Genomic DNA, 26,876 nt, shown 5'->3' on the forward strand with positions numbered 1-26,876 from the left:
GGGTGACCTTCAGCTAGCTGCTGTCTTTGAAACCAAATCTAACTCATGGAGTTATTGTGAGAATGATGGAAGATGGGATAATCATGCATAACTCCCTCAGATCTTTTGAGGAAGTACAGGATAAGAAATGTAAAAGAAAATTCAGAAAAAAATCACCACCTGAGTTTATTAAACTTAAATAATTAGCACCAGTTATATATTATACTTCTTTTAAAAATGCAGGAGCAACCAGGATAGGGAAAGGATAAAGCTTTCAATGTACAGACACATCAGATTTAAACTAGTAAACTCATTGCAAGGGTTCCCATACTTTTATGTTTGTCAGAAAAATATATGTTAAGATTTCAGAGTGATAATCCTGAGATTACCTGTGCGATAGCGTCCGAACATTCTGAATAATTTAAGAATGTGTAGCTGGTGAAAATAGGCCCCGCCTCCGGATCTTGGAAACTGATGGCAATTGTCTTCTAATGAGAAAGGCACTGAAACTTAGCACCAATGTCAAGGTGAAGCCCCTGCTGAGAAAATGACACCAAAGGAGAATAAAGCTTCTCTTCAGGTAAAAGTGCATGAATATAAAAAGACTTATAATTGGATTCCATAAAGTCTTGGAAAACTAACACCCTTACAGCTCCTCACATTGAAGAAAAGTCCTTTTAAATTCTATTAGTTTTCCAACCTACATTTTCGAGAAAGTGAGATGTGCAACTTCTGAAGAATCCTAGGAACAATGTGGTGAACAGTATTTGCATTCACAAATTATTCCGAAGTGGCACATTGTCATCTTTTGTTGAAATATCACAACTTTTTCAAAGTGATGTCTTTGATTCCAGAGAACTACATTTCATCTTGTACTTTGAAAAATGTTACTCTGAATAACAATGTCTTGGAAGTCATAGGGACTGCAATTGCCCTGTCACTTAATGTGTCCCTCTTTAAATCAAGGCCATCGTGTGAGTTCATCATTCTGCATACCTTCAATTCTAGTGGAATATTGAAGTCCCAGTAGTGGTCTATTCATTCCCCACAGGTTTCCGGTCTCGCCAGAATCGCAACAAGGGAGGCGATATTTTTCTACGCTTCTTCCCACCCCTGTCTGTCAGTCAAACAGAACAGCCAATGAACTGTTGTGTTTGTGCTCCTGAAAAGCCCCTTTCCCTTTAAAAAACTATTTTTTAAAAACCCAAAAACACCAGTAGCAACGAGTATTTGTTATTCGATGTCTCAAGACCTTTTTCGCTGGCATAGGAGCTGGCGCTTAATCGTTTACATGCTCTTCAAATAAATAACCCCCCCCCCATTGGTGCAATTTCTGGCCGAAATTACGGGCAGTGTCGAACAGGGGACTGTTTTGTGCTCAGAAACTTTAAAGACAATTGCAGAAGGGAGCTTTGTTTTACTGTTAAGCACTTCTGAATTGCTTGTGGAGGGACTTCAGCCAGAGAAGCCTCGCTTATTCATTGCTTTTGCCGGTTTAAGGGGGAAAAAATGGCGGCTGTGTCTCCAGAAGCTCAGGGGTGGGAGCTAGGGAGGGACGTTCTTTCTACTGCTATTTTGAGAACGCACATGTCTTTTGCTGATGTGTTGCGGATTGTACTGAGGAGTATAGCATTTTTTTCAGGGGGAATCCACTTTTTGTGATTCCCCCCAAAGCGCTATAAAATTCCGAATGTTCCTGGAGTTTGCCGGATTGTTGATGACGTCATGCGGAACGTCAAAATAATAGCGTTTACAAATGTACGACTTCAGGTACAGTTAAGTTGTGTGGAATAGCCCCTAGAATTGAACATATAAATCACAGTTGCATCATTACAGACAAAACTTGGTGACATTGTCACATGGAGATCACTGGAATTTAAATTTGCAGATTTCAGTGGGACTTGTCCATTTACTGAGTTTAATGCATGCCGTGAGGAGAGCCAGTTTGGTGTAGTGGTTAGGAGTGTGAAATTTCTAATCTGGCAAGCCAGGTTTGATTCCATGCTCGCCTACATGCAGCTAGCTGGGAGACCTTGGGCTCACCACAGCAAGAATAAAGCTGTTCTGGCTGAGCAGTAACATCAGGACTCTCTCAGTCTCACCTACCTCACAGGGTGTCTGTTGCAGGGAGAGGAAAGGGAAGGCAACTGTAAGCTGCTTTGAGACTCCTTCGGGTAGAGAAAAGCAGCATAGAAGAACCAACTCTTCTTCTTCTATATTGAGTGATTCTTTATAGTAATTTAAAGTCTATCATTCTAATACAAAGGAGGTTCATCAAATGTGCAACTGACACACAGACTACCCTGCTTATGGAAAAGCAGCCCCTAAAAACGGTCTTTATACAGAGCAGCATACCCATTGCCATTCAAAAGCCTATACACAAGATCTCGACATCCAGATGTGATGTCCCAGCAACCAAAGAAGTAAGCGCAGTTTCAATCAAAGTGAGGCTATATCGTTTATGTGTCCCCCTGTAATTCCCCAAGAGGTGAAAATTTCCAGAGACAGTGCTTCTAGTTTTCATTTCCCTTGGATGAGAGGGCACAATAGGTATACATAATATTTGTGTATTTGCACAAGTTTGTTGCTTGGGCATATTCTGCAATTTAGTGAGCAATTAATACCTAGTATAGTTCAATCAACAGAATAACAACTTGACTTTTTATAGTTCCAGCATAGTCCTATAGACACAAACTACTGGATAAAGTATCTTAAGTTTCATAGTGTCTAAGAAGAATTTCATTTCCCTCAGAACACACATTAGGACAATTTTTTTTTACTTGCATCACGACAATGCCAGACAAACATTTCATGATGTTACTGGCTTCTATTCCACCTTTAGTCTTATTTCACTAGCATGTTTCCCAAAAGAAAGATAGAATTCTGATGACTATGCTTGCATTTAGTACCTTACGCCTTTGAAATGGCAAGGTATGAAAAGATCACTGCTAGCATTGTGTGCTAACCCAACATTTGCTTACTAGAAATTACTTCAGTAAATACATCATACTGCTGGAAAAAACCCTGAGTGTGTTGGGTTATGGCTGAGATATTAGAAACAAAATTAAACCGAGAAATAGAATGAATACATATGATTCTCTCCTGTCATTGTCATATGAATCAGCTGTGAAAACAGATGGCTTGAAAAAAACCTGGCTAAATTTTTTTACTTTTCTGGATGCAACCTAAATATCGCAAGTCAATCTTAAAAAGAGGAGAACAAAACATATGAATATTCTAATCTGAGATCACAACCTGTTACTCTTATTTCATTTGGTTTCTGTACATGACATTACTAATTTAAGTCATATTAATGAATGAACCGTGCACTGAGACTTTCCAGAATCTCACATTGCACACTTCTCCCCCACTTTGGGAAGTAACACAGCTTGTCTACTTTGGATGCTTTTATATCTACTTATTCAACTTTTATGGCAGTGGCAAGACACAATACTTTTTCTTCTCCCCTTTTCTTTCTCCCCCCAGTTCATGCAACAGAGATTATTTTGTTAGTTATTGGTTTCCTGCCATATTTCAGTCCTCACTATTTACTACAAATATTCCATCCATTCTAAAACACAAAGGTGCAATCTTCTGCACCAGAATTTGGGAGTTAGCCTCCTTCAGTTTGGGGCTGTACTATAAAAGATATTAGTATAATCCTTTTTACAAACATAATGTGAGTATTTACCAGTGGGGAAACAACCAGCCCCTAGTCCCTCATACATCAATGGGAGCTTGAGGTGCCTCTTGTTCAGCACAGAACTTCCCACCTCTGCTATTACAACATTACACCAGCAGAAAGTAATTTATTCATACAGAGGCATTTGCAAGCATTTCAATCGACTCTATATGAGAAACAGAATCCCTCTGAGGGGGAAAGGTTGTAGTGTTGACATTCAAAAGGCTGTGTGCCCCCATGGAAATTTCTTGTTGAGGTCTCCATGTCCATGAACTACAACTTCTATGAGGCCCTGCCAGCATATGCCACAGTGGTAGTCAGGTGACATTGTAGCTGACCATGGCCTGCCAATGAGCGTCTATCACAACAGAGGGAGTGTCCCTCCAATTAAGGATTTGCTGTCTTTAAGTCTTTCTGATTCATAATTGTATCCCCCCTTTCTCCCCAAAAAAACAGTGCAGTATCAGAGCACAGGCATAAATGTGACCATTTTTTAAAAAATGATGATTTAAAAGGGTCAGTGTGCTGACTTTGGTGAGAACCTGTATATGCATAATAGCCCCAGATATTTACATGAAATTGGAAGTGTCATCATTACATTGATAAGATGCCCTGGGATTCACCCAGAAAGTAACCATAGTGGTTAAGGTGATTCCTAGAGCATCAGTAAAACACAATGATGGCACTTCTGATTCCATACTAGGCTTGATTTCAGTGCCAAATGACATATCTATGCTTCCCAAATTTTCATTTTGGGGAGCCGCTAGAGCTAGCAACCCTATTCTATGGGAGCAACTTGTATGTATTTACATGTACCTTTTGGTTTTCATGTCTCTTTGCCCAAGAATGCCAGTACTAACAGCTTACTTACAGCCCAAAGGCAGGCTAGAGTCCTAAGCTATGATGGGGCTACAGTATTTAAAAGCTTAGGAGTGCTATGTTGAATGACTGTGAAGGGTTAATTCATCATTGAAACAGAGATCCTTGAGTGACAGGCTGTTCCAAGAGATCTGATTGGTTAGTATCAGCTGAGCAGAAAGAGACTTTGGAACTGGAAGCTGAGAAGAATTCAGTCTGATTACTAAGCGCTATCTGAGAATTTTTGGAATCTGACAGTTTTGGAATTCAGATGGAGAACAACACCACCAGGTGTCCCCTGGGTCCTAGCGCCCATTGCATTCCAGGTTGCAATGGGTTTTCTTGCTAGTAACAATATAAAAATACACCACTAAAAACAATTCATTGGAGTATTGTCTACTGGCAGCAGCACTCTAGGGTCTCAGGCAAAGGTCCTTCAGGTCACTACTATCTGTTCCTTTTAACTCAACATGTTGCTGTGGATTGAATCCAGCACCTTCTACATGCAGAACATGTACTGCATAGCTGAGCCATGACCCCCACTGCTTAAAAAAGGGCTGTTGCTAAGGGAGTATAAAGAAAACTGGTCACTTACTTGGGCTTCAGTCAAAAAGATTAATTAGTCCAACTTTAATTACGTCACTTTTATAAGTTGTTTAACACTTTCCATTAGACTTATGTTGCAAAAGTTGTTAAGGTATAGTCAACATGCGTCAAATCAAACTCACAAGGTGATTTTATTTGGCCCTGTCATAAAAGGAAGGATGTATTTTCAAAAGCGGTGAATGACTGAGACATACTTTGTTTAGCTTTATTTTGGATTTCGGTTTGTTTGTTTGTTTGTTTGTTTGTTTGTTTGTTTGTTTGTTTGTTTGTTTGTTTATTTATTTATTTATTTATTTATTTATTTATTTATTTATTTATTTATATGCTGCCCTCCCCGGAGGCTCAGGTTGAAATTTGGTTTCCCCATTTGGGCTTTCCTTCTGTTGTTTTCCAGGCTGTAACTTGCCATATGTTTTCCTATATTTCAGAAGGAGGCAGCTTCACATGATGCTTTGCTCCCTTCACCTGTTCCAAAACTTTTTTTTTTGCAATATGGTGCCTGCTTGCACCTTTCTTTTAATTGTGCCCTTTCCTTTCAAGATTCCGTGCCCTCGAACACCTCCCACACAGGTGTTAAAAACCAAGGTTATTACATTACAATGCTTCTGTATTGTAATGCAAAAGACTGCTTTAACAAAATATTTAGGTATGTGAAAGTGGCAGGGACCATCCGGGTGACAGCATGCTCCTGAGTGGTTGGCCAGTCACCCTGGGCAATCAGCAAGGGGACTGAGGTGAAGGTGGGTGCTAGTTGCCTTTGCCACCACCTCCAGCCTCCAGCCTCCAGCCTCTGCTTGGTGAGGACAGCTATGGTTTGGGAGAAGAGTTGTGGTAGGTCTGGCAGGAGGAGTGGAGGAGGAGGCAACTGAGTGGCCACTGTGATCCTAGTGTGCACAGGTTCTGGGTGCCTCAGTTGCACTGCTGGCTAACTAGTGGCTGGGCCAAAAAGCCCTCATGTGACAGCCCCAAGAGGCGGGCTAAGGGTGCACAGAGCACCTGCCTCCTGGAATGTAATGCTGCCTCAAGAAGCCAAGCTGGCAAGGCACCGCTCTCCAGCCTGCTTGTGGGCAGAACTTGCCTGCCCTTCACCACCCTGAGTGCTCAGCAGTGCCTCAAGGTAGCAAAGGGCAGTTGTGCTCTGCAAGTGTCAGCAGCAGGCTGGAGAGGGGTGCTGCCTTGAGAATCCATGCTGGTAAAAAAAGGGCTGTGCCCAAACTACTGAAAATGGCAGGTATGAAGGAAAACCCAATGCTATGGTTTCTGCACAGTCCTGAATTAGACTCCATTAGACCCCCCTTATTTTATTTTTATTTATTTATATTAACCTTTATTGACTACCACTCCTGGATCTTGCCAGCTCATGGCAGTTTACAGTAAAACCCCAAAATGCATAAATTAAAACAGTATTGATGGCACAATCCAGTCTTGAAAAAGATGACATTGGTTTTCTGAGTGTTCCTTTGCTATGGGACAAGTGAGGAGGTAATTTGTGTCTGCCCTTGAAGAAGCAGATTTTAGTGCGGAAATGGACAAAAAATGTCAACCCTTAAAAATGCGAATCTGAACAATATAGCTAGTGTGGAAACAGTCTGAAACACATTAAAGTTGTTTTGTTCTTTGGCTCTTGGAACATGCACAGCTATGTGTCTCTGCTTTGTGTATCTGAGGCTTTTATAAAGCAAATCTAATCTAAATGTTGACATACCGGCCTCTGCTTAAAAAAAGAAAAATCCCCAAGAATACCAATGATGCCTTGTCTGGCTTAAATGCTGCAGGTACTTCATCGTTTCTTAAAATCTTGAATGTGTACATATCAAAGCATGCTAGATAAAATAAAGAGCTCTTGGAAGTAACACTTTGCTAATGATTTTGCTACACTGACCTTCAATGATGAAGTCCAAATTTTTGATGTATAAAGTCCTGATGAGGATTTATTATGAAACTCATCTGAAAACAGCTGTGACAGCAACAAAGGCCAAATTTGAATCTAAATAGGTATTTTATTGTTATTTGTAGTCTGTTTCTTAAATGTAAGCCATTCTGTAGGCCAAACCAGCCATTGGCACAGTTGAAATAAGCAAGCATTCACAGCCAAACACCCAGGTATCCAGCTAAAGCTCATTACATGCCTTACAGTACAATTATACTCTGCTTGGAGTGCATGATGACTAGGGTTGCCAGCTCCATTGGAGTAGCCAGTGGGAATTGGGGGGGGGGAGGTGACATAGAATTAGCTTCTGCCATGGAATTTTGCCCCAAACTTAGAGAATCCTTCCCCCTGATGTCCCCATGTCATTTCTGGGTCATGTAAGCACATAAGGTTAATTTTGGAGGTTAATTTGATGGGGGAGGCTGGCCTGAAAGCCAAGGATCCCTGCCTCAACTAGTTGGGGGGAGATCTGACATTCCTAATAGTGTTTCACCTAATATGTGAACTAGGCTTCTTTTTTGTCGCAGGAGAAAAGTGGAGGGCAACTGGGATTTAGAAACCTTGTATCCAAATAACATACATCTTTAACCGCTTCTGCGGTTAAATAAAAGGGTAAGGCCACCTGGGGAGGAGTTAGGGTGGGCTCTGTCCAGGATAAAAACTCAGAGGGCCCAATCAGGAGCCGCTTTGCGGCTCCTGATTGGGCCTTCCGAGTGTCCATCTAGGGCCAAGCAGCCAATGGGGAGGTGTGTGAAGCACCTTCCTATTGGCCCCTCACCAGGACAGACGAAAATTCCATTCACCCAGCCCAGTCTGGCTGCCAGTCTGCTCCTGACCACCAAAGGGAGAGGAGGTCAGTAGGGCTGCCAAGGGGGATGAGAACAGAGGCTTGGACAGGCTGCGCCAGCCCTTTTTGCCCCAAGGCTGTCCTAACTGTCATGTCAAACTGTAAATTGCCTCAGAACCCTGACAGAGCTGGCAGGAGGCTGCAGAGTGCTCTCCCTCCCCCCCTTCAGGCCTGCTGTGAAGGAGCCTCTGACAGGCCCTGACTGAGGGGAGGGAGGCCTTACCAAGAGCAATGCAGGGGAGACTGAGGGCCTTCCTTTTGAGGGGGGGACTTTCCCTTCTGCCAAACAGTTGCCTGACAAGGAGGCCACAGAAAAGCCCCTTCTCACTTAAAATACTGCTCTGGCCGGGGGTTAAACACAGCCAAGCCATGTGTCTTTCTTCTTTGCAACTCTCTGCAAATTTGAGGCCACTGCACAGCGTTATTCTGCAGAGGAAACTGGCTCTTTTGTTTCCTGTTTCTTCTGCACAACAACCCTGTGCAGTTGGCCTCAAGTCTTTCAATTCAACAACAACCTGTGTGGGAAGCCTTAAATGTCTCTTCTCTACCACAACCCTGTCCAAAGTAGCCGTTTCTGCCTGGGGAGCTGATCTTTATACTCTACAGGTGAGCTGTAATTCCAGGAGCTCTCCAGGCCATACCTGTAGGTTGGCTACCCCTGGGTTGGAAATATTCCTGGAGGTTTGGAGGTGGGACTTCAAAATCATACAATGCCTCAGAGTCCAGCCTTCAAATGAGCCATTTTTGCCTGCAGTTGGTAGGGAGTGGTGCAGGAGTGTCCCTCCTGGCCTATGGGTTATGGCCAGCCCTTACCAGCAACTTTTTGTATTCTGGGGCACAGACAGGCAGACCAGCATCAGTCCTGTGAGTCTGGAAAGTGCAGGAAGATCTAAATAAATATTTACAGCCTGAAACTGTAAATAGAGAACAAGTAAATGTCTGGAGACACATAGTACCTGAAATGACTTATTGGCCTGGCAAATAACCTTGGCCTGGCAAATTAAAAAAAAAACAGTATAAAAAACCTTACTAAGGTCAAGACTGCTGTGCACAGAGAGTCTTCCTCTTAGGGTTGCCAGCTTCCCTCTGAGGCTCACTACCCCACCTCCCTCATGTGGAGTATGCTATGGGGAGAGAAAGGGAAGACAATTGGAAAATGCTTTGAGACACCTGAGGCCTGCTGGGGCACTGCGGCCCATTCCCAATTCCCTCAGACCTCTCACAACCCCACATACCTCACAGGTTGACTATTGTGGAGAGACGAATGGAAAAGGTGTTTGTAAACTGCTTTGAGACTCCTTTGGGTAGTAAGCAATAGGGTACAAAAATCCATTCTTCTAAGGAGCAACCATGAAAGAAGCATGTGGGCACATAACATTTTACCAACAGTGAAAACATGGGAGACACAAGGAACAGGGTGGACACCTGTGTACTGTGACTACCCCATATGTATTAGGGCAGAGGGGCATTTCGGTGAATGTGGCCTAATTCATACAAGAAGGGAAATGACGCAAAACTGGGAGGAATTGGTTGCCATGTAATCTTCCCCTAAGAAGAGTCTCCAATCTGATTTTCCCTTCACATATCTGAGGACATGGCTGTGGAAAGCTCATCTGTAACCACTATGCCAAAATTCCCAAAGGTCAGTCCTCTCCCACAATCAACGAACATTCCACACCACAGGTTCTTGACACCCATATCTCCACACCCATGCCCCCATTTGCCACTACGCCACCACAACCTCCCACACAACACACACATTCAACCCTATGCCCTTACAGACTGGACAACTCCTCCCCTTCCCCTTCCCACTGCCAAGGTCTAGCGCCCATTGTATTCTTGGTGACAACGGTCTTTGCCCCTAGTACATATATATAATACAAACAGACAAAGGTGATAGATACAATGTTAATATTGTGTAACTGCTAAAGCTGCCTAACAGCAAGTCAGGATAGATTCAAATGGGTAGCCATGTTGGTCTGAAGTAGCACAATAAAATCAGAGTCCAGTAGCACCTTTAAGACCAACAAAGATTTATTCAAGGTGTGAGCTTTCCAGTGCAAGCACTCTTTGTCAGACTAAGAACTCTCTATATGACAGTGGGAATATAATCTTTGCTATATATTCCCACATATAGGGAGTTCTTAGTCTGAGGAAGAGTGCTTGCACTCGAAAGCTCACGCCTTGAATAAAACTTTATTAACAGCAAGTCAGACCATATATACTCCTAGCTTTGATTTACAGCTAGAATCAAATCCAGTAGCACCTTAGAGAGCAATAAAATTTAGGAGTATGAATTTACATGTCAGAACTCCCTTCAGCAGATACCCACAACAGCCAGCATAGTGTAGAGCCAACATAGAATAGTGGTTAAGAGTGGCAGCTTCTAGTCTAGAAAGCGATTCTGCATGCAGCCAGCTAGGTGATCATAGGCTTATCACAGTCCTGATAGTACTGTTCTCACTGAGCAGCAACATCTCAGCCCCACCTATCACACAGGGTGCCTGTTGCAGTGAGAAGAAAGGAAGGCAATTGTAAACCACTTTGAGACTCCTTCAGGTAGTGAAAAGTGGGGTATAAAACTCTTCTTCTAAGAGTGGCCGACTCTAATTTGGAAAAGCAGATTTGATTCCCCCACTCCTCTACATGAAGCCTTCTGGGTGACCTTGGGCCAGTCACTGTTTTTTCAGAACTCTCTCAGCCCCACTTATTTCACAAAGTGCCAGTTGTGCGGAGAAGGGAAGGCAATTGTAAGCTGTTTTGAGACTCCTTGAAGGAAGGTTTGATTCTTAAAAGCTCATACCCCAAAATCTTGTCGATCTCTGAGGTGCTATTCTACTGCAGCTATTCTACTGCATATCAACAATGGTTACCCTCCGAAACTAGCTTGTTATTGCCTTCTGGCAGCAACCTTTCTGGGACTTCAAGACTTTGGCTTTCATGCAAGTTTCTGACTCTGTAAATGATGTCAGAATCTGTGACCCAATAATATTACTCTTGCTCTGACTTCTAAGTGTAGTGTTTTGCTGTGTTGAGAAGTTCCTATGCATTTCTGCTGGCTTCACCACTGGATGCTTTTAGACCGTTTATGCACTGGGAACTTCACTGCCCCAGCTTCCATGCAGGAACACAAATCGGGGGTGGATGAGGTGCACTGGGCCAAATGCTCCCCCGTGTGGGTGCAGGAAGAGGTGGGGCAACCTGCCACGACTAAAACTTGAGCCTGCAGCCTGGCATGAAACCTCCAGTGCATAAACGGTCTTACAGATGTATTCTCATTTTGTGCTACTCCCTCTTTGCTGTTCTTCCCTTTAGAGTTATCTTTCAGATTATTTGCAGTGCCATGTGTCTGCCATCCCCACCTGATAATGTGAATTTCCATCTGCTTCAATAGGCAGCTAAAGGCTTTTGCTTCATAGCCTTATTTTTTGTTTTTGGCCTTTTGCGAGCCCTTCTTGAGTTATGCACACTACATCTTAACGTGGGCACTATACTGGCAATGTATAGTATTGCTGTATGCTTGACTTAAGAATGCAGGTTATTTCCATCGATAAAGCTATCTCAAGTTTCACCCTTGTCAAAAGTATTTCCCCCCATACATTATCAAGTGATCCAGTGGTTGCCATTTGCGTTTGTCACAATCTACTCTGGACACACAGCTGGGTATAAAAATCTAAGGCAGCAGTTCCTAAGAATAAGAGGCATTGAAAGAAAGTGGGAATTCATTAAGGAATTCTGAATGATAGTTAAAAGTGTCATGCCTAAATATGGAAAACATAATATTAAGCTAAGGCAGAGAAAATGGGCATTTCAAAATAGTTGTGTTGCACAATAGAAAGACATAGGAGGAAAAGCACTAAACAATTATTGTAATCCAATAGATTTGGTCTGAGTTAAAGACAAATGAGTTTTCCTATTGTCAGTTTGTGTAAGGAATAAGACTTCTACGTTCATTGACACATACGCGCTTTTTTGGAGGCAGAAGTCAGATTTTATGTGCATAGAAGGGCACCCTATCACAGGCAACATCTCCTCAACAGTTCTTACTGGTATATATTTTAAGATCAGATAATTTCAATCAAAAGTTGCAGGAAAGAAGACTGCAGCATCTCAGTTCATTTTCTTTGGTGTTCTAAGGGGGAAAACCAAATCTGTGTGCCTATTGGAGATGCATAGAGGATATTATCTAAACTTCCAGTGAATCACAGCTGACAGTGTTGCTATTTCTAGGCCAAAGAAGCACTCTTTGAACAAAATGCAATCGCTGTGTCTTTTCAACCTGCGCTTCAGCAGAGTGAAACAGCAGGATTCCCGTACTGTATAATAACTGTCAGAAACAATTTCTGCTCTGTAAGTGAGGTGAAGCAAAATGTCAAAATATTTGAATACATTTCATTGAGGATATCTTCTTTTAAATTAGTGAAGGCTAGAGGAAAAGAATCCTATTCTCTCACATAATAAATATGCATAGAGCAGTGAGGGCCAAGTGAATTCTAATAAAGCCGAGTCCTAGCTTGTTAATGGTGTTAGCAAAACCACAACAATAAAACACAATAATTATGAGTTAAAGAAATGCCAGCCTTGGCCTTTTACTAGGATTCCAGAACATATTATTCACAAGGAATTTAGTAGTCTAAAGTCACAGTGTTAATTACCATATTTTATAAAATCCCTTGTATAGAAAGGAGCAATCAGAAGAGGCAGCCCGCAAGGATTCCAACCTGGATATGTATATCTCATTATTAGTACAACTGTACTCTTTGGAACTCATTAGCCTTGCTACCTTAGCCTTGTTCATCCCAACGTGTCCATGAAGCATCAGGAAAATAATGGCAAGGAGACCGCTCTAGTAACTATAGACCTACTTAAGGCCTGTCATCTTGTTGGAAATCAAAGCACATTCCACACTATCTAAAGGGCTGAACCAGTTTATATAAATAACTATTTTCTTCCTTTCAGGGTTTCATTCAGAACAGCTGAGGATTAGTTATCATGCCTCTCTCACTGACACAGATTCCCCCATATGAGACTTAATTAAGAATGTATCCCATACTTACCACGTACTGGAATCATTACTAGGGTGGTCTTCTATTAATAAAAGAGAAGTGGGGAAGGGAATGCTATATCTAGGTTATTAAGAAAACATTGTAGAAGTAAAAACAATGTTGATACTAAATGGACACAGGTTTTTTTGTAATTTATCTATTGTAGCCCATCTTTCCCATGATCTAAGTAGTTTAGACATTCATTCAAAAATAAATTGTTTAAATGGGTTTATTCAAACGTTCAAATGGTTTTAATACAAAGTGTTACTTATTTTAAAGTAAATCATAACTGTAGTCTCTCAGCCAGCATCCAGATAATGAAGTAGATCCTGCATATCTCACAATGGTATGTAAGCCTTGTAAAAATGTTTATTATTTAAGCTGTACAACATGCTTTCACCTGCATAGTTGGCCTAGCCTAAAGACACTGCCCTCTAGAGCAGGGGTAGTCAAACTGCGGCCCTCCAGATGTCCATGGACTACAATTCCCAGGAGCCCACTGCCAGCATTTGCTGGAAGGGGCTTCTGGGAATTGTAGTCCATGGACATCTGGAGGACCGCAGTTTGACTACCCCTGCTCTAGAGGATGTGGTTGATACAGGAGGCTGGGTGAGGGAGAAGGAGGGGGAGAACTCAGAGGGAGAAAACAAATAGAAGAGAAGCCGACATGTTTTTTTCTTCGGATGGTGAGAAGCAGTCTAAAGAAGAGGTTCCTGAGGAAAGCTGACGTGAACCTTGAGAGAGGCAGTTAGCGGAGGGAGTTGGGCATCTTCTGGACTAAGCTGTCAGCTCTGTGAGGAAAAGTGGCTGCTGGGTAACGGGGCTTCTCAGTCTTTTCTGCACTAGTGATAGTGTCCGGATTTGCATTTTTAAAGGGTCAAAGTTTTCCTCTGTTTTTGTTTCCTCTGTTTCTCTGTTAACTTTGCTTCTTCAGGTGCAATCCCAAATTGCCTCCTTACTTGCCCCACAACAAAGGGATTCCCAGAAAACTGAATTTCGTCTTTTCAACTGGAGTCTAATAGGGCTGCCCAATGTGGAAATGCATGCAATTGGGGTTTTCCCCGCACCTGCCATTTTGAGTCATTTGGGCAGGCAGGAATGGCCTCGGAAGACTGGCAGCAGCGACACCACTAGAGCAACAAGCCAACCTCAGTGCTGGGCCTCGGTGCTCTGGCACCACCATGGGCCATCTACTGGCATACTCACTGAGACAGGTAAAAAAATGTCACGTTTATTATCATTTCCATTATAGGGACTACACCAGTAGATGAAGAAAAAGAGTTGGTTCTTATATGCTGCTTTTTTCTCCACTAAGAACTCTCAAAGAGGCTTTATTATTATTATTATTATTATTATTATTATTATTATTATTATTACGGTTCTAGAACAGTAATCAAATTACAAAGTACATAAAACATCTGGCATTTACAAAGTACATCAAAGAATCATTGATAATTAAAATAGTATAAAATTTGAAAACATTCCAGCTATAAGAATCAACATTCTAATTTTAAAACTCACAAGCATTATCTCAAGCAATTGAGACTATCTCTATAGGCTGCCTAAGGAGGTGGTGAGCTCCCCCTCACTGGCAGTCTTCAAGCAAAGGTTGGTTACACACTTTTCTTGGATGCTTTAGGATGCTTAGGGCTGATCCTGCATTGAGCAGGGGGTTGGACTAGATGGCCTGTATGGCCCCTTCCAACTCTATGATTCTATGATCCTATGATTCTATACCTAAGTTGATCCAAATCCACCCAGCTCTTTCTTGTTTTGATTGCTCTCCAAGCAAATCTGGCCACAACAGAAGTTATTTCTGTGCTTTTGTCTGACAACATGTCTTTGATCACCTCTGAGTTGGACTTATTCTGTAGGGATGGTATAAGTTCTCTCCTGAATTGATCGTATAGCCTACATTGGAGTAATACATGTTCAGATGTCTCAATGCTCCCATCCTGGCAGATGCATAAACGATCACAGATGGGTATTTTTTTGAATAAGTCTTCCCTAAAAGCAGATGAGAGCATTTTATATCATAGGAGAGTAAATGATCTCCTATGATCTAGGAAAACAAGCTTAGGTAAATAAGGTAATGGCCTCAAATGATTAAGTGGAGGCATTGGAGAAAGTGGATTTTTTACTTGATTGAAATCCTGTTGTCGATGGATATCTAAGAATGTAAGAGGCTTACATTCACCTTTCATTTCCTCTCCACACAATAGACATCCTGTGAGGTAGGTGAGGCTGAGAGATACCCAGCTCTGATATTACTGCTCAATCAGAACAGCTTTATCAGTGCTGTGGCGAGCCCAAGGTCACCCAAATGGCTGCATGTGGGGAAGCACAGAATCAAACCCAGCTTGCCAGATTAGAAGTCTGCATTCCTAACCACTATAACACATCAATAATACCTCCTACATGTATATGTTGGCATAGTTTAAATGTTCAAAGAAGGACCAAGCTGCTTAAAATAAAATTGTTTAACCTCTGTATAGAAAGAAGAGAGTCCTAACTGAATGCAGAGCTGTTAGACAGACATCTGTCTGTTCTGTTTGTTCTGGAGGAAAGCAGGGAAGTGTGCTCAAAGAAGCAGGAAATCTCCAGTGAGTCAATCAGAACACTGGAGAAAATATTTTTAAAATATGAGGGAGCTCTTAGTGTATGCTAAATACCCATCTCCTTTGATACCCCTTCCAGTATATTCTTCTTATGCTGTTGAATCATGCACACTATAGATTTTGCATATTCACACTATCAGTGATAGGAGGTATTAAAAGTGCTATTTGGATGGTGGGAGGGAGAGAACTCTAAACTTTCACCCTAGTTATGCATTGTACTGGCAGAAGCGATAAGCATATAACTAGATATGACTATGTTTAACTTAGGAATATGAAAAAAAATATCTCTCAGTAACAAAGGGACATGCTTATACTCTCAGCACACTTTCTATAAGACTGCAGCTTTGAAAACTGATCAGAATTATGTCCTGCATTATTATCAAATGAAGCAGGACACAATGTCTTCCTCTGAAGGCCTGACTGGCAAGGAATAAGATCCAGAGCAGGCAGGTCAGGTTAAAAAGAAAGTACTGGAAGGTTCATTGGAACGATATTTTGGAATTAAATAAGGAATAAGGCCTTGATTTGAGGCTAGCAAGAACAAGATCAGGACAGAGACTGCAGTTGGATTTTGAGGAACTATGGCTCCATAGAAGAGAACATGCAGGATGTCGAGAGTCACTTCCAGTTAAAAGGATCTCAGCAGAAGTTAGTTCTTTTTCTAAGAATCTAGGCTTAGAAATAAAATAAATAGAGAACCTCTTGCCAGTCAGAGTAGTCAGTACTAAGTTAGGTGGACAAATAATTTGACTAGATAGACAGCAGCTTCATATGTTTAGAACAGGGTGAGATATAAGGAGATAGCTATATCATCACATCAAATCTTAGAAGCTAAGCTAGTAATTCCTAGAAGTCCAGACTTGTATTTGGATTTCATCTCTTCAGCCACCAAGGATGAAAGAGCAGGATGACTAAAGAGAATGGAACACCTATCTTGTTGGACTCTATAGACTTAATTCTGTGAGAAGTGACTGGATTGGATGAGGGTTTTTCCCACACCGCCTTTGCTTTGTTGAGAATTCAGTCTAGAAGGGAAAAGGCAACCAATCCTAAAGAATCTATGTAAACATGGCCCAGAATCATGTTTTTCAGTTTGTTGTTGATTGATGTGACCTAGAAGTCCAGGATTTTGACCATCTGCAACATCTGTTCCAAGAGCAGGCAGAAGTCCTTGCTTGAAGACACAGAGTCCTGGTCACCTATGGCTTCATCTGGGGTGGGCTTAGATGGGATCTCACAGCCTACTAGAGATGCACATTCCTTCTCCTCCAGACCACATATAAGAGTGCTGGACTGGAGAGTTCAGTATGGTTTTGGAACCCAAAAATCCTCATGGGCAGTAGGAGATTCTGAAGGTGGGACCCAGTCATAGGGCTGTAGACAAAAATGCTGCTGAGCTAGTGCCTGAACCAACCAGGATGGTGGCAATGGAACGGGATCTTGACGTTGTTTCAGACCAAGTCTTCAGGCTCAGTAAGCTCAAACATGATCACTGAATGCGCAGGAGAACATCCTCTAGGTGAAGGTGTCAACATTGTCCTTGGAGTGGACTGGTTTCTTGGCTTGACAGTAGGTTGAGGAACTGATACGACAGATTCCTTTGCAGCCTTCTTGGATTCTGATACTGGATAGGTCAAAGCTGAGTGGTAAGACTTCTGTTTGGTCTTTGATTTAGGATTTTTTGGAGGAGGTTCTGAAGATGATCACTCATGCACATGTTCCAGGGATTTGAAAACTTTATGATTCAGATCCAGTGAAGCCCACAGATGGAGGCATGACATGAACTCCTGAGGTGGTATTGGAGTGGAAAATGTCAATTTCCCACCCCGGACAGATGGCTTCCCTGCTGTCAGGGTGGGGGCCAAATTAACTCTTTACCAGAGAGCAGCCTTTAGACATGACAGACCTTCAACTTGGGCCTTGGTGGCAAACTGCTGACAAATATAGCATACTTCCATGTTATGATTCTCACCAAGAGAGAAATAGGAGTGGGGGGACCCAGCGAAAGCCCAAACAAGGAACAAGCAATAAGGGTACTAGATTCCAATATGATATAACAAATTATTCTAATGTAATAAATAGACACCCGGGGAGTCTTCAATCTTCAGTTAATTCTTTAATCAGAATTCTTAATCCCAACACATTTTGCTGCATAACTTTATCAAGGGGCATCAAATTCTTAAATATACAAAAGTATAATTAATGATTGATTAAAAAATAATCAATAACTGCATAACAAGAATATACTTAACAAATGACATGAATACATACTCAAATTGTTTTCAACTGGAAACTTAAATTTAGAGCAATCTCTTAACAGAATCTAAACTTAAGCAAAACATTGGATTTATTAATCATGTATTTATTTATTAGATTTTTATACCGCCCTCCCATACAAACCTCTGTATTATAAAAAAAAATCTTCCTGGTATCTTAACTTGAATACCATTTCAGCCAACCACAGTAAAATTAGCAAATTAAGTTTAAAAAGTCCCCAAGACTCATCTAAAGGGGGCCATTGCCGCTGTGGGGGAGGAACGCCGACAGGGACCTGGCTGGTGGGAGAGAACTCCCAGCCCTGGCATTCTCTGGGCAGGGTATGTGTTGGCATGGCAACAGGGGGCGTGGCTGAGCTAGGCGTCAGTTAAACGGATGGCCTGACATTGCTCTGCCTCTTTTTCCCCATCAGGGCGCCCAAAGACACGAAACCCACCCTCCCTCCCTATTTATGAATTGTTGGACTATTTGTTAGATGTTGGATTGTATTTTTGTTTAATTGTCACAGCCAGCGGAAGTGTAGCATGGGAAGGATCAATTTTGGGGCGGCCAAGCTTGCGCGCTGCCCTCCTCTAGATTTGGGGGGCCCCTTAAGGGGCTGTGTGCCTGGTTGAAGGTTTGAATTTCTGGGAGGCAGGAGAACCCAACAGAGGCTGATGCCTGGAGGGGTCACTCCATGTTGCCTCCCCCCCTCCTTTTCAGCCTGCCATTGTGTCCAGGATTCTGGGCTGGATAGCCAATGCAACCTGTTGAGGGGCAGGCTGTGGCCACAAGAGGGCAAATTTCAGCTGACCACAAGAGGGCAAATTTCTCTTCCCATGCTTGCCACGCTCAATGTTGAATAAAGGCTGTGGCCAAATATTTTACACCAAATTATGGTTGTCAGTGTCCTCATTAGGTGATTAATCCCCCTGCAAGGCAAAAAAAAAAGGACCAGAAAGTCCTAAAAATTCAAATCCAAGTTTTAATAGAGACTTACAAGACAGTTGTAGAAAATTCTATAAACAGCTACTCCAAGCTTAAGGCATTCCAGACGCATCTGAATCAGGGTGAAAAGAATGTTAAGTATCATGTGTAATTAGCAACAGCTGTGGTGTACAGAAAGGCAGCAATGAGTCAGCATCTACTAAAACAGTGGCAATCCAACAGGTTATTCAACCCCCAGGTTCCATTGTACCAATTTTAAAAATGGGTTTCCTCCTGTCCCAATAAAAGATCAACATCTAGTCTCTTAAAGCATGCTTTGCCCAACCTTTTAAACACATAGAATCACAATTGTTCCCATTTATGATTTTTAATTAGGCAATGATCTGCCTATTAAAGAGTTAAGTGAAGACTGAAGACTCCCTGGGTGTCTGTTTATTGAAACAAACTGTTGTAGGATATTGGAATTCCAGTGTGTTATTGCATGATTCTCACCAAGGCAGATGAGGCACACCAAGTGTCCATCAGTTCATCTTTGCAGCACAAGTAGTGCATTTTTATGTATTTTATATGTGTCATTTCATACTATGTAACCTGCTATGAAACTACTTTGCTGATACGGGTGGATAATAAATTTAATAATAAACATTACAATTTATTACTGTTTTAAGATCATTCCAATCAACAGAATCAAATGGTTTATAAACATCTAAGGATAACGCCATTTTGTTTTCTCTTTTTTTGAATGATATAGCAAACCTAAAACTTTTTGAATTGCATCTGCAACATATCATTTAGGGACAAAGCCATACTGATCATGATTTATTAAGGCAGATATACATTTTTTAAATCTAGTGGCTAGGGTTTGATTCTGTGCTCCCCCACTTGCAGCCAGCTGGGTGACCTTGGGCTCATGCAGCACTGATAAAGCAATAATATCAGGGCTCTCTCAGCCTCACCTACCCCAAAGGGTGTCTGTTGTGGGGAGAGGGAAGGAAAGGCAATTGTAAGACACTTTGAGACTCCCTCTAGTAGAGAAAAGTGGCATATAAGAACCAACTCTTCTTCTAGAATTTTGGTAAAAATTTTATAATCTGTATTCACTAAAGATATCAAATGATATGACTCCCTAGACAGAATCATAGACTCATGGAGTTGGAAGGGGCCATATAGATCATTTAGTCCAACCCCCGTTCAATGCAGGATCAGCCTAAAGTCGTTTTTGGTTATGGGTTTAGGAAAAATTTGGCTTCCAAAAAAGACAGAGGAAGAGGAGATCCCTTCATAATTGCATTACAAAATGCAAAAAGGTGTGGGACTAAAATATCTTTATATTTTTATAGAATATTGTAGTGGATTGGGTTCATCTAATCCTGGAGCTCCTCCCACTTTTAATGAATCAATTGCTGTTATAATTTTTTTCATTATTATTAGCCTGTCTAGGATATCTGCATTACCCTGTTCTAATTGGGGAGTATTTGCAGTAAAGCAGTACTCATTTATTCATTTTAGTAGCTTATGTTTCTTTTGCTGCATATAAAAGAATCTAATATCTCATTAGGTTTATTAATTAAGGATTGTACATTTCTCATTTTTTGAAAGTACATTTCTAAAGTAGAGTTCTGTTTTTGCTTACTTATGCTGTCCGTCAAATTTTTAATTCTGTGGGTTTGATTTTCTTCCACAGGCCACTTCAAGCCTTCCTGTTTATACAATGACAGAAGGAAAAGAAATCACTAGTGATTGCCTTAGCTCTGCTATAACTTCATCCATTACTAGTAGGTCTAGGGAAGAAGGATTACTAACTGACATAAATATATCCAATTGTGATATTCTTGCTAGCCAGTCAGTTCTTTGTTGCTCAGCCTCACTGCTTGGCAATGCATACTTTTAAATTTGCATGCATTTCAGTGAATTAACATATGCATCTGAGCAAAGGGATGTCAGGGGAAAACCAGCAAAATAGAACAAGTAAGCAAATTCCTACCATGTGTGGACCTTGGCATATCATCATCATAGAGACAAACATTTTCATATGACCAAATGCCAATTTTTCAGAAAACAGAATGCCAAGTAGTAAAGGAAAGAGAACACATTAGTAAGTCATGAACAAAAAAGTGTTTACCCATGGTTACAAAAACCCATTGTCAACATGTAAGGGATCCTATCCCTAACTAATGGCCTCCAAGTAGGGATAAGATCACCCTGAATCCCTCCTCTGCTGGTTGAAGGATCAAGATGTGCATGATGGATTCTATCTACCGCCAGTAGAATCTCCTGTGCTAGCAGACTAATACAAGAGTCAGTAGAAAAAGTAGGAAGAGTCCCTGTAATGCACTCCTGGTGAGGTGGGGAGCCTAGTCCTGTGATGACTAAGGACTTATTCTCATTTCTTAGGACACTAAAACACTCCCAGTCACTGTTGATTACATCTCCTTCCTTCACATTCCCACTGCTGCAAAGCAAAATAGGATTCTAGCTAATTCTTGCTCAAAAAATGTTCTTGACATCCATCCATCTTGGTTACTGAAATTTTGTCAGGAGCAGATTAATAGGCCCTGATGTCCATCATAAATCAAAAGTATTACTGACAAAGAACATTGTTGGTCTTAAAAGTGCCACAGGAGTCAGACTTGATTCTGCTGCTTCAGACCAACATAAGTACCTACCTGAATCTTTCTGGGAAAGATAATTGAGTTAGTGCTTGCAGAACATCTCTATACCTTCAGGCATACATTTGACCTAGATCACTTTCAGGATGGGCCATGGGATGGTGTTGGTGTCTTTAGTTGTTGAGCTCTGTTTGAATATGAAGACGGAGGGCTTTTTATTATTGTTATTGGATTTATCAGCTGCCTGTAATACATTATTGTGTATTCTGCTATTCTGTTGAGATACTTGGAGGTAAAAGTAAATATCAAGGGATAGATACGATAACATTCCTTTGCCAGTATCCGCTGCAGTGTTGAATGGCTTAAGGTTACCTTGTTAAAACTGAAGCCTGACAATACAGGAAGACTAGGAAGACTGAGATTTTGGAGAGGACATTCCATTTCCCACATTTGATTGGGTTCAGCTGACCTTCACTGATTCAAATAATGGTTATACTTGACCTAGCATAATGGCCGGAGAAGCAAGTTAATGCAGTTGCAAAGAGTACTTTCTTCCATTTTCTTTTAGACAGGAAAATGGCTTCCTATCTCGGGATGGTTTATCTGGGTTACATGATGACTACTGCACTCCTTATAGGTCTGTCCTTGAAAACACGTTGGCTCAGAATTCTGATGATTGATTAATATTGAAAGGGGAGGTGCCGTATGTGCATTACTTCTTTTCTGCCGTCTCTCCGTTGATTACTATTTTTTTTTCTAGATTATGTTAATGGTATCGATCATCTAAGCTCTTCATGGCTTAGAAACAACATATCTGTAGGATCAAATCTTGTCATATGCTCCATTGTGAGTGCTTTGCTCATGAGAGCAGAGCTTTCTGAAGGTGCTACACAGTAAATGGGTAAGATCAACAGTAGCCTATACTTGAGCCTTCTCTTTTGTGGGTCCAACTTGGTAGGATGACCTGCCTGTGGAGGGTAGAAAGGCTCTCACACTTTGATTATCCATAGAGTATTTTAAAAAGTTCAGGAGACACTTTTTATAAAGTTGGTTGGGTCATAGTCAATACCTGAAATTTTAGACAACTTTTAACTGCTTTGTTTGTGATATGTATCATATTGTTGTGCTATTTTCTATATTTGTGTTATCCAGTGCTGTTTAATTACTTGTTGCATGCTTTATATATACTGCATATAGTATACTGTTTACTACACTACTTTAATTTTGCAATCTCATTTTATTGCACTGTAGATTTTTGAGCCTTTGGGCACCTTTGGAATTTTGAGAGGGGACTGTGAATGTCATCCTGCCCAGAAAAAAATTTGCTTTCAAAAGAGGCCAAGCCATATCCCAAATGGCTTCTGCACAAGGTAGAGCCAAATGGAATACCTCTCTCCTCACACCTACTGGGAAGAACAAAAGCCTCAAAGAGGTGTGGAGCCATGTGGTCTAAGAAAAGCCCAGGTGTTCCTGATCCCCCCTTTCATTTTAAAGAAGGTGGTTAATAACAAATCCTGCCTTTCAGTGACCTTTCTTGGTGGGCACAAAGAGAAATAATGGCAGGTGCTGTATGAGTACCACATGGGCCCATTATGCACGGCCGCCAAAACGGTGATTTTGGGTCACATGGAAAACACGGAGGGGGAAGAAGCGAAGCTTATGCACGGGATGGGACGCAACGGCGGCAAAACCCAGAGTAACCGATTATGCACGCAGTGACCCCGGCGCCGCTTCTGGTTGCGCCCCGGTCACCTGGAAGCTGTGCTTTCTTCCGCGTTTCGCTAATGCGGCTTTTTCGGCAGCATGCACCAAATCTGCGGCCGGATGCAGCCGGCTCTGTGCGTTATCGGTGATTTTAGTCGCCGCCATTCCACCCCGAATGTGCGCTATTCCCCCCGTGCATAATGGGCCATTGGGGGTATATATAATCTTCAATCTGCTTAAAAAAAATTGTAATCCACCTTGACTCTCACTGAGAAAGGTGGGCCATAAATGTGGTAAATAAATAAATAAGTACCAAAGAGCATCAAAAATATCAAGAAGCCAGGAAGTGTACAGATTGTCTATGAATGAGATTTTGTTTGTTTCAATGAAATGGATGTCTCTGGCCAAAGATGCGTAAACAGAAAACTCCATTTGTGCAGTACTATGCAGTTCAGGAGTCTGTTATCTGCAGAATGTTTAATATTTTGGTCAAAGCTAATAGCAATGGTGGACTTCATATATGCCTTTGGGCCCACAAGAGAAAGCTGCATGAGGGTGATGGTCTTATGTCACCTGAGCATTTCCCTCCATTGCCCCAGCTCCTCATGTGTTTTTATAGAGGGCAGTCATACCCTGGCTCTGGCTCCTCTTTACAATCCTGAGTACATCCATTATTTCAGCCACTTATCTATGTTTCATGGTGAGCGATTGGCCTCCTGTGGCGTGTCCATAGAAATATGTAATTTTGAGAGGTATGATATTCCCTCTTCCTTTTGTCACTATCTGATGATATAATTCATGTTCCTATATTGGTCCCACAACTGTGTAAATCAACTCATGGAGAGCAACATGTGTGGTAGACCATTTTGCCTACAGTACCAGTGATAGATTCAGGTGGGTACCCATGTTGATTTTAAAGCACCAGAACAAAGTTTGAGTCCAGTGGCACCTTTAAGGTTGACTAAGTTTTATTTGGGGTATAAGTTTCCATGTGAATGTGCACAGACCACAGTTCAAGGTATAGCTCCATGCTCCCATTTTGGGCAATGTTTGTATGTGAAGAAGTGTACAAGTACACAAAAGCTTATACCTTGAATAAAACTTTGTTGGTTTTAAAGGTGCCACTGGACTCAATATTATCGTGAGTCTGCATCTCCTTATATCATTTGAAATACTGACATTTTGAATGAGGTCAATTTGTGTGCTACATATTCAAGTGATGAGAAATGATGTGGAAACCAAATCTATGAATTAGACACTTCCTAGAGATGAAAGCAACTCAAGATAAGAGATTGGGACAGGGGGGGAGACAGGGGGGGACAATGTGTTTCCCTTTATAGGAAATAAATTTCCAATTGCTAGGCAATGGCTACAGGATGTACTAGTGACAGGAAATACTTTATGTTTCTGTAAAAAAAACAGTCACAAGAATGCAAAGGGTGATGGGAAAATGTCTTTCTGGAAGGTGACAATCCTCCAGGAAACACCAAATATGGCTTTGTATGTATGTGTATATGTATATGTGTATGTATGTATACACAACACCATATTTGAAGCTGCATTAGATACACTATAGTGGACTGAAAACAAAATGAAATCCTTAATATCAGTGATTAAATAATGACTTACAATGACTGTGCAAGCATTTGGCTTGCTGAATAGCTGCTTTGTACAAAAGGGTGATTCAGTATATGAACTGACTAATCTAAAATAAAATTAGTGGAATAAAGAAATAAGATCACTATACAGAACACAACATATTGGATACTTCCTATCTCATGTGGTTGCAGAGCCCATGTGCGAAGCCATAGATCTCCCATCTGTGAGTACATCTGTGCATACAGGGAGGGAGGGGGAGAGAAATACGAGTGTAGGGTTTGCTCCATGTGCTGGTGCTGCCCTGTGCAACGATGAGCAATACACATTCTGTGCATTTAAAATCAAATTGACAGTGACAATATAAACAGTTTTTAATTATGGCAGAGAAGGAAAGTAGATAGCTGTAACTCTGATATCTGCCAATTCACTTAGGAAAAAAAATACTCTGCAGTGATCGATTCAGTTCAGGTTTGTCTAAAACATCACACCCTTCTTTCCCCAAATTTTGCAATTGCTTTACAGTTCATATGATTGATTCATTGGAGGCCATCATAGTTTCCAAGGCAGTAGAGTATCTTAAATTCAAATCTAATTCATTCAAATATACCTTCATTGGCATTATGTATCTTAAATTTAGGCAGGTTGATGTTTATGGTTCTGTGAGAGATTGGTAAATGCTAATCTCTGTGATCACAAGCATATATTACTTTTTTGAAAAGTTTAATGTTCAGACAACCAAAATTATGTAAGGAAATCATATGAGGTGTTGTCAGTATATGTCAAAAAGTAAAAGCAAAGTTTTATTATAAATCAAAAATGTAAGGGGGGTGGGGTCCCCAGAAGTTGAACATTACCAGAAATGGATTATATGAAAACAAACAAATAAAATAAACAAGGAAAATGTTATTCCGATCTTCAAAAAAGGGAGGAAGGATGACCTGGGAAACTACAGACCAGTGAGTCTGACCTCTGTTGTGGGGAAGATAATGGAGCAGATATTAAAAGGGAGTGATCTGAAAACATCTGGAGGACAATTTGGTGATCCAAGGAAGTCAGCATGGATTTGTCTCCAACAGGTCCTGCCAGACCAACCTAGTTTCCTTTTTTGACCAAGTAACAGGTTTGCTGGATCGGGGAAATTCGGTTGATGTCATTTACTTGGATTTTAGTAAAGCTTTTGACAAGGTTCCCCATGATGTTCTGATGGATAAATTGAAGGACTGCAATCTGGATTTTCAGATAGTCAGGTGGATAGGGAATTGGTTAGAGAACCGCACTCAAAGAGTTGTTGTCAATGGTGTTTCATCAGACTGGAGAGAGGTGAGTAGCGGGGTACCTCAGGGTTCGGTGCTCGGCCCGGTACTTTTTAACATATTTATTAATGATCTAGATGAGGGGGTGGAGGGACTACTCATCAAGCTTGCAGATGACACCAAATTGGGAGGACTGGCAAATACTCCGGAAGATAGAGACAGAGTTCAACGAGATCTGAACACAATGGAAAAATGTGCAAATGAGAACAAGATGCAATTTAATAAAGATAAGTGTAAAGTTCTGCATCTGGGTCAGAAAAATGAAAAGCATGCCTACTGGATGGGGGATACGCTTCTAGGTAATACTGTGTGTGAACGAGACCTTGGGGTACTTGTGGATTATAAACTAAACATGAGCAGGCAGTGTGATGCAGCGGTAAAAAAGGCAAATGCCATTTTGGGCTGTATCAACAGAGGCATCACATCAAAATCACAGGATGTCATAGTCCCATTGTATACGGCACTGGTCATACCACACCTGGAGTACTGTGTGCAGTTCTGGAGGCCTCACTTCAAGAAGGACGTAGATAAAATTGAAAGGGTACAGAGGAGAGCGACGAAGATGATCTGGGGCCAAGGGACCAAGCCCTATGAAGATAGGTTGAGGGACTTGGGAATGTTCAGCCTGGAGAAAAGGAGGTTGAGAGGGGACATGATAGCCCTCTTTAAGTATTTGAAAGGTTGTCACTTGGAGGAGGGCAGGATGCTGTTTCTGTTGGCTGCAGAGGAGAGGACATGCAGTAATGGGTTTAAACTACAAGTACAACGATATAGGCTAGATATCAGGGAAAAAAATTTCACAGTCAGAGTAGTTCAGCAGTGGAATAGGCTGCCTAAGGAGGTGGTGAGCGCCCCTTCACTGGAAGTCTTCAAGCAAAGGTT

The sequence above is a fragment of the Paroedura picta genome, chromosome 1, assembly GCF_049243985.1.
Source record: "Paroedura picta isolate Pp20150507F chromosome 1, Ppicta_v3.0, whole genome shotgun sequence".
NCBI lineage: Eukaryota > Metazoa > Chordata > Lepidosauria > Squamata > Gekkonidae > Paroedura > Paroedura picta.